The sequence below is a fragment of the Apis laboriosa genome, unplaced genomic scaffold, assembly GCF_014066325.1.
Source record: "Apis laboriosa isolate Shangri-la unplaced genomic scaffold, ASM1406632v1 scaffold112_cov148, whole genome shotgun sequence".
NCBI classification, from domain to species: Eukaryota; Metazoa; Arthropoda; class Insecta; order Hymenoptera; family Apidae; genus Apis; species Apis laboriosa.
Window position 1 is genome coordinate 4872325 of NW_025220865.1, and position 12374 is coordinate 4884698.

The 12374-nt window shown below is 37.2% G+C and overlaps 1 protein-coding gene and 1 long non-coding RNA gene across 24 annotated transcripts in view; one reads left to right on the forward strand and one right to left on the reverse strand.

Moving 5' to 3' along the window:
* The window catches only part of LOC122714451 (CUGBP Elav-like family member 2), a 506303-nt gene that overhangs the window by 326939 nt on the left and 166990 nt on the right, over positions 1 to 12374 (forward strand). The window lies entirely within an intron of this gene.
* LOC122714519 overlaps positions 1 to 12374 on the reverse strand; it is a 29755-nt gene that overhangs the window by 4563 nt on the left and 12818 nt on the right. Inside the window, exon 3 of one of the 8 annotated variants that reach the window (XR_006346660.1) lies at positions 7 to 135. The exons of the other annotated variants lie outside the window; for them this stretch is intronic. This is a non-coding gene — a long non-coding RNA (uncharacterized LOC122714519). The remainder of the gene's footprint in view (positions 1 to 6; positions 136 to 12374) is intronic. 8 annotated transcript variants of the gene reach the window in all.

The following is a 12374-nucleotide window of genomic DNA, read 5'->3' on the forward strand; positions in this document are numbered from 1 at the left end:
CTTTACCATTCTAATTAAACTCGTCCCTCAATTCTCATCATATTATCCTCTGCATAGTTTAGTGAGAGTCCCCGACGAATTTTTTCTTTTAGAAAAATTCCAGACACATGCGAGAAGATTCCTTTGCTTTGCAAACTGTTAAAAAAAAAAATTTTATTCTAGAAACTTTTATCCTCCCTCTTCAAAAGATAAATTATATATTTTTTGGGGGGTGAAAAACGATTACAAATATTATATACACTTCAAAGAAACTCGTGATTGCGATACGTTTAAAGAAGAGAAAGGAAAAAAGGAATCTTTGTATCGAGTCTCGATACAAGTGTCGAGCGATCACCGTTGGTCAAAAAGCCTCGTTAATTTAATTATTCGATTTTTTCTCTCTCTCTCTTTCTCTTTTTCTCTTCTCCCCGGATCCGGTAATCCAGTTTATCGCAATATTCGATAACGAACCGAATTTTCATTAGTCCACCGCGTGGCAAGAGGTACTTTAATCTTGCTGCGGTTCTATTAACTACACCGCTCCCGATAATCGGGCGGAATTGAATTGTCTCGCGGCATTTATTTTTAATCCGCGCGCGCCGAGTTCTCCGGAGTTCTTCGCGGGGGAAAAAATTCATCGACGAATCGGTTAATCGCGTTGCCACCGCTTTTTCTCTCTCTCTCTCTCTTTTCAGTATTCCTCGTCATTATCGTCGATCGATTCGAAAAATTTTGTTTCTTAAATTAAAAAGAATTTTGAACGATGAAATCGATTGTGAGTTGTGAACGTAGAATCAAATTTTTATTAATTGATTTGATTCTTCTTTTTCTATGAACTGAAGTAAAGTAATTCTTTTTTTTGAAATATAAAGCTTGATGACTTGATAATGCGGAATTTGGCGATTTATTAGAAAATTTATTTAATGCTATGAATATTAACACGAATATTAATTGAGCTTTTCGCAATTAGCACAATTCTTCAAAACACAATTCTTCCGATAATTTCGTATCGTGTTATTTATTATTCATTCTCATATATTTAAATTTATTCGATGACACAATTCGATTTATTCGAGGAATATTTCTTACTTATTGAACCGTATTTACGTCACTCTTGCAACGTACGATTACGCATTAAGAATCGTTCGATTCCTCTATCTTCGTTCTACCGACAAAAGATTCACGCTTTTACAAATTTCCTTTTCACGTAACTCAACACGTTGAGTTGTTGAGCACCAGAGTTGTCGACAATCTGTAAATAAATTGAACAAAGACAAGAAAAGGAAATATTATCAGATAATATATATATAAAGGATGGAGCGGAAATCGTGACTGCACGATCGACCGAATTTGGCAATGAAACGCCATTCTCGTCCTCGTGTGACAAGCGCGAATGGATGCAGAAAGGGGATGACATTCTCGATGGCCAGAACATAATTCGAGTATGAAATAATTCTCGCGAAACGAGGCAAGATTGAACGATCCTGGGAACGTCGTGGCCCGATGACGAATCGTTCTTATTTCATTTTCCATCTTATTCCTCTCTCTCTCTCTCTCTCCCCTGCTTTCATTTATTTATTCGATCTTTTTCCCCAAACGCGATACGAATTTTAAATCTACGAAAATAAATATATAAATCATTCTACAATCTGAATAAATTTCTAAAAAAGATCCTCCTTAAACCTCCAAAGACAAAAAAAAAAAAAAATTGTACGATCGATAGATTGAGAAATTGAAAAAATTTTCGAAGAAACTTTCCAATTTTCGTTACTTCCAGATTAACACGAATAATAGAAAATTTCAATACCTATTTGCTTTGCTAAATTTCCTCTGTATTCTCCCCAAGTAACAATGTCTCTCCCAAGAAATCTGCAACCTCCCTTAAAACAAGTCATTAGCATCGACAACTACCCCTCGATTCGATCCCCTTTTATATCTCTCTCTCTCTCTCTCTCTCTCTCTCTCTCTGCCCTCGTCACTGTGTCACTCGTCTCGACGAAGGTCGACGCCGAGGTCGTCGATAACGAATACAGGAAACGCAGGGAGAGGACGGTAGGGAGAAGAGACGGAAAGTAAGTAGTACTCGTATACGCGGGACACGCGAGGATCGATGCCCAGACAGAAACGTTGGTCGTCGTCGGCCGCCACTTTCTCGAGCTATTGATCGAGCTGCTCGGTGTGTCCCTTGGCCTTTTACGTCGAAACGTATCCTCCTCTCTCTCTATATATATATATATACCTGTGTGTGTCCATACGTGCTACTACCTCGTGGAGCCGGTCGTGGAATTCGAAATTTGCGTTTCATAACCGCGAATATCCGATCCACTTCTCTCCGTGTTTACCTTGGTTCCTGGGTCCGAGATCTGGACTCGACCGACGATGAAAGACGGCCCGTCGAACAGGACGTTTTGTCGTTCTCTGTGTGCTGCTGTTGATGGAATAGTTTCTTTCGGTGATCAAATTTTTGTGAAGTTGTGTATTTCGAAATTTCGGATTTGTCTTTTTTTTTTTTTTAGTGTAATTGAGAATAATTTTTCGAGGGGATAAATAATTCCTTTTAACGATTTTAGGATTTTGAGGTTTATGATTTTTCTTGAACGCTAAATTTGAGTTTTTTTCTATAAATGATTGTAATTATAGTTGAGAATTTTTTGAGCGTGATTATGTTCGTTGAGGATAGTCTTTTTTCGATGATTGAATAGCAAATTTTTGAAATTTTTATTTTTCAAGTATTTGTAAAAATAGTTGAGAATAATTTTTCGAGTGGATAAATAATTCCTTTTAACGAGTGTTTTTTAAGGATTTGTTCGAGGAGTTTTGATTCATTTCGAACGCTTGTATTTTCTTCTAATTATAGGATTTTTTCGAGTGTGATGATTAAATAGCGTCGATCATTTTCGATTTATTTTATATTTTGCGGATTTTGGTTGCGTTAAAGTGTAGTTTTCTCATACAATGTTGATTGAATGTAGCCAATGAGAATAATCTTTCAAGTAGGGTATTTCAACGATCATTTTAGGAATTTCATTGCTCAAAGAATTTTGATTTATTTGATAAACTTTGCAGATTTTAATATGTGCGTCGACATAATTATACTTTTTATATTTGCCAATTAATTTTGAAGAATTTTCTTGTGCCCTCTCGTTAATTTTCGAATCTAAATTCGAAATCATTGAAAATAATAAATCCACATTTATCATTTAAAAAAATAAGAGAATTTTGATATAATCCTGAAAATCCTGTTCCCTGATTTATTTTGAAAGAAACAAATAAAATTTCTTCCCAATTACGCAATATTAATTAACGTATTGATTAACATAAATTTATATATTACCAATTAAGACTTTTCTTTCATTCGCAATATCTTCAATCACCGTTTCATCCACCTATTAATTTTTATCGATTAAATGTGTTCCACCATGTATCGGTAATATTTTCGGCATATTGATAATTGGAAACGACAAAATTGAAATTGAAGCTAAATGGAAGAAAATATGGGAGCCGGTGAAATCGAGATAACCGGGTGGCGCAAGGAAATAATTAAAATAGAAGCTTACAAATGTCGATACGAGAATATTAATGCGAAATATTTCGTGATACAAGCTTGCGGAGGGAAGGAAATATTCATTCGCGATAAGCTGGAAAGATAGTTTTTAATTGTTCCTTGCCACGATACACAATTCGTTCGAAAAGTTTCCACGCGGATAGAGAGAGAGAGAGAGAGAGAGAGAGAGAGAGAGAGAGAGAGAGAGAGAGAGAGAGCTTTGTTCCGAAAACACGAAGCAACTGTTAGGTCGTTCATAAATCAATTATCGGTTACTATTTAAAGCGCGTAAAATTGCTACCACCCGCTCTGTTTTCCTCGAATAGCTCATTAATTATCCGTGTTCCACTATCTGATACATGAATCATTGAATTACGGTGTGAATTTTAAAAATCTCCCTCTTCCTTGTCTCTCTGCTGGATCACGAGAGAGAAATATAATCGATTTTAAAATAATTCGAGAAAAATGTTGAAAGTGTTGAAAAAAAACTTAAATTTAAGAAAACGAATTTTGAAAAACGAAAGACGTAAAGAGGACGAAAAAGAAAAAGAAATCGTTCGAAAGTAAGAATAGAATAAAAATAAGTTTGGATAGAATCATTTAAGAAAGAAAAAAAAAAGGAACTACTCGTTATACGAAACGTATATCCTTTTATCCGTGTGGAATATTTCTTCATTCTGCCAATATACGCCACGAGGAATGGGAAAAACTCTCGAACGATACACGAAAGAGCATGGGAGTATGGGAGAAGCGCAATGGCATCGGACGAGGCACGAAACGCTGATATCCTGAGAACTTTCGGAACGATTAATCTAGGCGAATTGTAAACGTCACGCGCAGCTGCAAAATTGATGGTAGCGGCGAGTACCGACCGGATGAAATTCGTTTGCCATTGTGAAAATTTAACTTGATTACCTTGACGTAATGGTAAATTAATGTCTCGGTAGCGGGTCCCGCTTTCAGCCGTTCCGCTTTTTCACCAAAAATTACAGGATGATTCTTAATTGCGTGTCAATGACGTGTCTACCACGGTGTGAAAATTGTAACGTTTCAATCTTGTTTTTAAACGTTATAATAAACTGAAATCGTTATTAAATCGTTAACTAGGGAAGAAACATGTATTTATTTGGAATAAAAATTATCACGATATATCAAATATTCTTTAAAAAATATTGAAATTAGAAATTCTTATATCGTAAAATAATTAACTGAATTAACAATCCGTATGAAGTATCTTATTTTCGAGTTTGATCTAATCTAATATCACATTTAAATTTTATCTTTTCGCGAATCGTTAGCAAAAATTTGCTAACTTGAACTATTATTTTTTAGCCGATTATTGTCGATCAGAAAACTCGTACGATACGAGTGCCGCGATCGCGCACGATTCTACCCGAATTTTTCCGACCGTTTCCGAAGTTCGGATTCTGCGCACTTCTTCCTTTTATCGCTTCGCGCTCAACAAAATATTTGACGCGTTACACTCGACAGTTTACATTGAGTTTAAGAAAGACAATGTAAATGTTAGGGTTTCGATCGTTTTCTCTAATCTCTTATCAACTATACTGTACCGCGCTTCATCAAGTGGAACAATTTCACGTTTAATCGTCCTCCTTCTTAGACGAAGAACGAGTTGGGACAAACGAAAAATCGATTTCATTTGGTTTCACGAGCGAAAACTAAAAGGCACGCCGTTAAAATATCAAAACGCGAGACACTGTAGACGTAGTCCGCTGACCAAACAGCGTCGCGGAGAGGGCAAATATTGTAATACGCGGGGTGCACAGCCACTTTGCTTTCCGTCCGGGAATAAAACATCGAGAGCCTCCCGCGTATTTTAAGTTAATTAAGCCGCCGCGTTGTTACGTTCAGATTAACAGGGAAATGTCACGTGGAAAACTGCGTGTAATACGCGTCTCAGGTATTGTCGCGAATAATTACGTAAGTGGGGTTTGGATAATTTTATTATCGTCGCGTAATTAAAGTCGTCATCGATACGATATTTATATAAATAAAAATTATTCGTCAAGGAAAAAGGAAAGCTTGAATTTTTCATTAATTTAAAATCGCGAGCAATTTCCTCGAGCTTCCGGATATTTCCTATATCCTTCGTTATTCTTAAAAATAACGAAGAGCTTTCTGTTTGCGTAATAATAAATTCGATATTCGTTTCGCCGTTTCGACAATATTTATACGAACTAATTAAAATGGTACATCCTGTATAGCATTAAAACTTCTCCGCATCAAAAAGTTGTGCTTGTCAAAATAAAAAATACAATTATTTGATTTGTAAATCAAACGAAGAAACGTTTCGCTTGTAAAAATATTAAAACATCGTTGTTATCTCTCTTTCTATCTGAATGAAAAATAAGATGACGATGAAGAAGAAGAAGAAGAATGACCGCATTTTTAGAATTTTGCTTGAAACGCTTATTATTCTAAATAATAAAAATTAAATAATAATAATTTCTCCGATTCGTTAAAAAATTTGAACCGTTTGAAAAATTATTATTAAGAAAGCTGCTTAAAGAGAAACCCTTCGAGAGAAAGAAGAAGAGACAGCTGCCGGAATACAAATTCTTTCTTAGACGACTACGCCGAAGCGAGCAGGAACGAGTGAAACGAGGGAATAAGGAAGAGGAGGACAAAGGTCAGACGTAAAAGTCATCGGCAAGGATTCTTCTAAAAGCCTCGATGTCGAAGGAAACGCGGAAAGCCATAGAAACCTTGGGATGGAAGCTTCGAGCTTAGCCGAAATCCTATTTCCGTGCGTTCAAAGGCGACTTATGCGACGTATAAAGGCTTGCAAGGTTTAACTGGTTTCGCAATTACCCCGAAAGGGTATTCGTTTCCTCCAGTCCAGACGGTCCACCATTCGAGCAAATATCTTTTTTTCTTTTTCTTTTTTTTTTTTTTTTTCCATTACTCGTTACAAATTCATTCTATACTTCGAATAAAAGAGGATCTTTCGATTCTACGATCGTTTAAATCAAATATACAAAATAACTTACAATTTAATTGAAACGTATATAAATTAATAATAAATATTTATCTTAAAAATTGGTGTGAAATGGAGTCTTACTCGTATTTTTCAAAAATATAAGTGAGAATATTTTCGAATATTTAAATTTTGCAAAAAAAAAAAAAAAAAATGCAGAAAGATCCAATTACAACGCATCGATCTAGTCCTTCTTCATCGTCCTCGCTATTTTTATGACGCGCGTTTAAAAATTGCGTTACAATCCGGTGAAAAAGAGAAGGAGAGAAAGAAAAATCGATAAATCATCGGAAGGGAAGGGCACGAGGAACGAGCGACCCCTTTGATCTTCCAAGTCAAAAATGCAATGGGAATTCCCGATTGAAATTAGTAGTACGAGCGTGTCCCGCTCGTTTCAGGCGATTGCCCCGGCCAACTTGATCCGATCCTTTTAAGTAAAAAGTGTCGGGGACCTGTATCAAAAACTCTCGAAATGGCCGTTACACGTGTACACCCACCCCCTCCCTCCCCTGACGCGGATCTCCCCGTGCTCTCGATTCTGTCCGATTGATCCCAGCAGAGTGGCGGAATCCGATACTTTTCCGTTACTTTGTGCAACGCAACGACGACAGGAGAGGAAGAAGAATCCAATCCCTCGATCAAACGAGGAAGATTCTCGTTTCCGCGCTGGGTATTCCTCGTCTCCGAGGTATTCGTTTAAAACCTCCCTCCCCCCCCCTCCCCTCCCCCTCCGCGCTAAAATATTCCGTGACGCGGCCAAGTGAGTGGCGAAGAATTTTCTAATTGCGTTGCAACTACTCCCTTTGAAACAACTCGCATCCTTTTTCGCGTCATCCGTTCTCTTCATTATTATTTCGCGCGCCGCGAGAACACCTCCTTTCTTATTTTATTTTATTTTATCAACGATCATCGAGATCGATCCACAAAATCGGGAAGGATTTTGTGTCATCTTGTCGATTCAAAATTTATTTATTATATCTTAATCAAGTGAGAAGAATATTTGTGCATACTCGAATACGAAAGTTCAACGCTTTGAAAAGGACGAGGTTTAAATATTAAAGACAATCTAAATTATCGAAAATCACGTAACATATCCAAGTTGATCTCTCGATCGAAAACGAAAATTCAATTATCTAAGAAGAAGGAACGAGGCTTAAACGTTAAAGACACAACGACAATCTAAATTATCGAAAATCACGTAAGCTGATCTCTCGATCGAAAACGAAAATTCAATGCTTTGAGAAGGAGGCTTAAACGTTAAAAACACGTACAAAACAAGTACAATCTCAATTAAATTATCGAAAGAGGGACGAGACTTAAACGTTAAAAACACAAGGACAATTTTAAATTATCGAAAATCACATATCCAACATATCCAAATTGATCTCTCGATCGAAAACAAAAGTTCAACGCTTTGAAAAACGAGAAGGAGGGACGAGGCTAAAACGTTAAAGACACAACGATAATCTAAATTATCGAAAATCACGTAACATATCCAAGTTGATCTCTCGATCGAAAACGAAAATTCAATGATCTAAGAAGAAGGAACGAGGCTTAAACCTTAAAGACCACAACGACAATCTAAATTAAATTATCGAAGGAGGGACGAGACTTAAACGTTAAAAACACAAGGACAATTTTAAATTATCGAAAATAACATATCCAAGTTGATCTCTCGATCGAAAACGAAAGTTCAACGCTTTGAAAAACGAGAAGGAGGGACGAGACTTAAATGTTAAAAACATAATCTAAATTATTATGTATCCAACATATCAAAGCTGATCTCTCGATCGAATTTGAAAAGGAGGAATGAGACTTAAACGTTAAAAATACAATAACAATTTTAAATTATCGAAAATCACATATCCAACATATCCAAGTTGATCTCTCGATCCAATACGAAAATTCAACGCTTCGAGAAGGAGGGACGAGGCTTAAACGTTAAAGACACAACTACAATCTAAATTATCGAAAATCACGTAACATATCCAAGTTGATCTCTCGATCGAAAACGAAAGTTTTCAACGCTTTGAGAAACGAGAAAAGGAACGAGAAGAGACGAGAGAGAGAGAGAGAGAGAGAGAGAGAGGGAGAGAGAGAGGGAGGGAGACATCGGTTGGAAGAAGGAGAATTGGCGAGGGTTGGTTTTTATTGGTTTGGCAGGATCGCTCGAGAGACCCGAGAGACCGGAAGTTTACCCACTGGTGTCCGTGCCCCTGTTACCCCTGCCGCCCGCCAAAATAAACGGGGAGGGGGGAGGGGTGTTTCACGTCCCGTTATTTATGCAAACGTGCGGTGGACACGGCGGATAGCTTCAAAAAGTTTCGATCTCTCGGCGAGGGGAGGGGAGGGGAGGGGAGGGGAGGGTTAAATCGCATTTCGCGTTTCACCTACTCGAAAATTGTGACGTGACCCTCCCCCCTCGTTTTCTGAATTTCACGCTTGACAGTTTTAAATGGGCGGCCCGCGATGCCGTTCTAAATCGTATTAAACCGCGACGTGTCACTCTCTCTCTCTCTCTCTCTCTCTCTCTCTCTCTCTCTCTCTCTCTCTTCCATTCCATTCGGTTGTATATTCTGTTGTATACCCAGCAATCAAGTTCGATGTTTTCCTCCTCTCGATCCGTGTGCGTACGTATTATATCGCTTTTGAAAATCGCTTCTTGGCAAATTTGTTTTCTATGGTATCGGGGAGAAGCGAGTCGAGAGTTTCGAAGTTATCATTTCGTGGCGCGTGTTTTTCGAAACGTGTTCGAACGGATTGAGAAACGGGGTTTTTTCCCTCCCTTCCTTGTTTTTTTAGAAAATTGATTATTATTGGGGATCGATGTGTTTCATGTCGTTGGGAAGAATATTTCTGTGGAGAAGAGATTATAGAGTAAATAGTTGTTGGATGATTTAGCTGAATGAATATATTTAATTACGTGTATCTGTTTACAAAAATATTTGAAAGAAAGTGATTTTATGTGTATCGATAACAAATAGATACCAACTACGAATAATTGCTGGCAACGTTCAATAATAAAACCATGAAAGTAAAATTTGAAACGGCTTGTAACTTTTACGCGAATCATTATTCAAATTAGAATCGTTTTAATTACGTACAATATATATATTATTAAATACGATGATCAAAATATCTCTTTTAAGATATCTTCGATCTTAAAAAAATCCTCCAAACATCCAATTTCGTCGAAAAACATCTCAAACGACGAATCATATTTACACCTGGCTCATCATTACCAATGAATGAACCTTAACAAGAAGAGAGAATGTATTTCGAACACCTCAACGTGTTCGTTGCGGCAACGCGTCTCTCGTTCAAGCCTCTCTGCGTGTCCTCTCCCCTCCCCCGTCGAATTTCCTCCAACGGTTCGCCAACCTCGTTGTATGGAAATTGGGGATCGATCGCGGCCGTGGGTTGATCGATCTTACACCACTCGTTGCGCGAGCACGGCTCCATCATTAATCACGAATCCGCTATTAATCGCGTTTAAGTGGGACGACGTTCCGTGGATGGCGGCTTTCAGGGTTGTAAGGAAGAAAGAGGAGGAGGTGGAGGAGGTGGAGGTTTCGACACCACCACGTTGGTCGAAATCTCTCCTTCGTATAGTAGACCGTAGTTCTCCACCATAGAAATCGTTGTCGCGTTATTTGTCACCGAGCTGCTTTGCGCCAAGTCTCTCTCTCTGTCTCTCTCTCTCTCTCTCACTCTCTCCTCGGGTCGATTTTCAAGATCGATGCTTCCTTTCGAGAGAGAGAAAGGAGAAAGAGAGAGAGTGTGTACAGAGAGAGCTCTGATTGCTTCCGGTTCACGTGGCGCGAGAATACGGTATCGGTGGTGAATTGGGGTGAATAGCGGTGCCGAAGGGTTTCGGTGGTGGGAATTTGTAGCTCTTCCGTTCTGATCGAGATGAAAATTAATTGGTATCTGGATTTGGTTCTTCCTTTAGAAGAGTTTTGAGAAATTGTTTCGAGAGTGTAGGTCGAAAAATTGGAAGTAGAAAATGAATAGATTCGATTTTAATTTTGGAAATCGTTTGGATGGAGAAATTGTCCATTTGAATAATCGAAGGAAAAATCTTGTTTGAATTTTGTGAAAATTTGTAGCTTTTTCGTTTTAATGAGATGAAAATTCGTATCTGGATTTGGTTCTTCCTTTAGAAGAGTTCGAGTTTTGAGAAATTGTTTCGAGAGTGTAGGTCGAAAAATTGGAAGTAGAAAATGAATAGATTCGATTTTAATTTTGGAAATTGTAGAGAATTGAGAAAAATTGTATCGAGTTTCGATTATTTGAGACTGTAGATCGAAGTAGAAAAATTGATGGAAAAAGAATAGACTCAATTTTAATTTTTGAAATCGTTTCGATCGAGATGAAATTAATTGGTATCTGGATTTGGTTCTTCCTTTAGAAGAGTTCGAGTTTTGAGAAATTGTTTCGATTATTTCTAGAGCGTTGGTCGAAGTGGAAAAATTGATGGAAAATAAATAGATTTTAATTTTGGAAATCGTTTGGATCGAGAAATTATCCAATTGAATAATCGAAGGAAAAATCTTGTTTGAATTTTGTGGGAATTTGTAGCTCTTCCGTTTTGAGATAAAAATTGATATTTGGATTTGGTTCTTTTAAAAGGCTCGAGAATTGAGAAAAATTGTATCGAATTTCGATTATTTGAGACTGTAGATCGAAGTAGAAAAATTGATGGAAAAAGAATAGACTCAATTTTAATTTTTGAAATCGTTTCGATCGAGATGAAATTAATTGGTATCTGGATTTGGTTTTTCCTTTAGAAGAGTTCGAGTTTTGAGAAATTATTTCGGTTATTCGAAGTGGAAAAATTGGAAGTAGAAAATGAATAGATTCGATTTTAATTTTGGAAATCGTGGATCGAGAAGTTGTCCATTTGAATAATCGAAGGAAAAATCTTGTTTGTTTCTTGAAATTGTATCAAGTTTCAATTATTCGAGAATGTAAGTCGAAGTGGAAAAATCGGCGAAAAATGAATACACTCAATTTTAATTTTTAAAATCGTTTCGATCGAGAAATTGTCCAAAAATCTTGTTCGAATTTTCGAATCTAAGAACATTTTATTTAACATCGTCTTTATTTATTAAATACAATTTTATAAATCCCGTTCATCCCGGGGTAAACATACCGCGCATATTTATGCACTCGTGAAAAATATTAAATATACAGAAGAAATCTGCGGAATGCGCACAAAAACGCATAAAACAATAATGCAAATCTCCGTTTAAACCCCATTTCTTTTGTCGTAAAAACTCTACCTTGCGTAAACATCCTGACAATGAAAAACAAAAAGCACACTAAAATATAAACAGAATCTTAATAAAACTTCACAAAAATGGGAAAAAATATTCGAAAGAATATATCTATTAAATCGCGTAAATCCTTTTCCTTAAATAACAAAAAAAAAATCTAATCCAAAGAGCAAAATGCAAATACGAAACAAAATACAAAATAAAAATAAAAAAAAAAAAAATCGCAAGAAAATATATCATCGACAATTTATACATTCATCGATCGTCAAGCTCCCCCTTTCCAGGAATAAAACGAAGGGGAAGCCTCGAACTCGTTACACAACTCGGAGAAGAGTGGACGCTTAACAGGTGCACGTACGTTTTTCGCTTTTCTTCTCGTTTGTCCCCCCCCTCCTTGACTTTCTCCACCCAGTCGTCCGCCCGAAATTTCGTTTCGCGCCCTCTTCGCGCCGCTCAAAGTTGGCCGGATTTGCGGGGAAGACGACGGGCGGGGCGGCTCTTTTCAGACGACGCACTCCAACGGATTAGGCGAAAAAGTTTAAACGAAACTGCCACGTGAAACTATTGGAAAGCT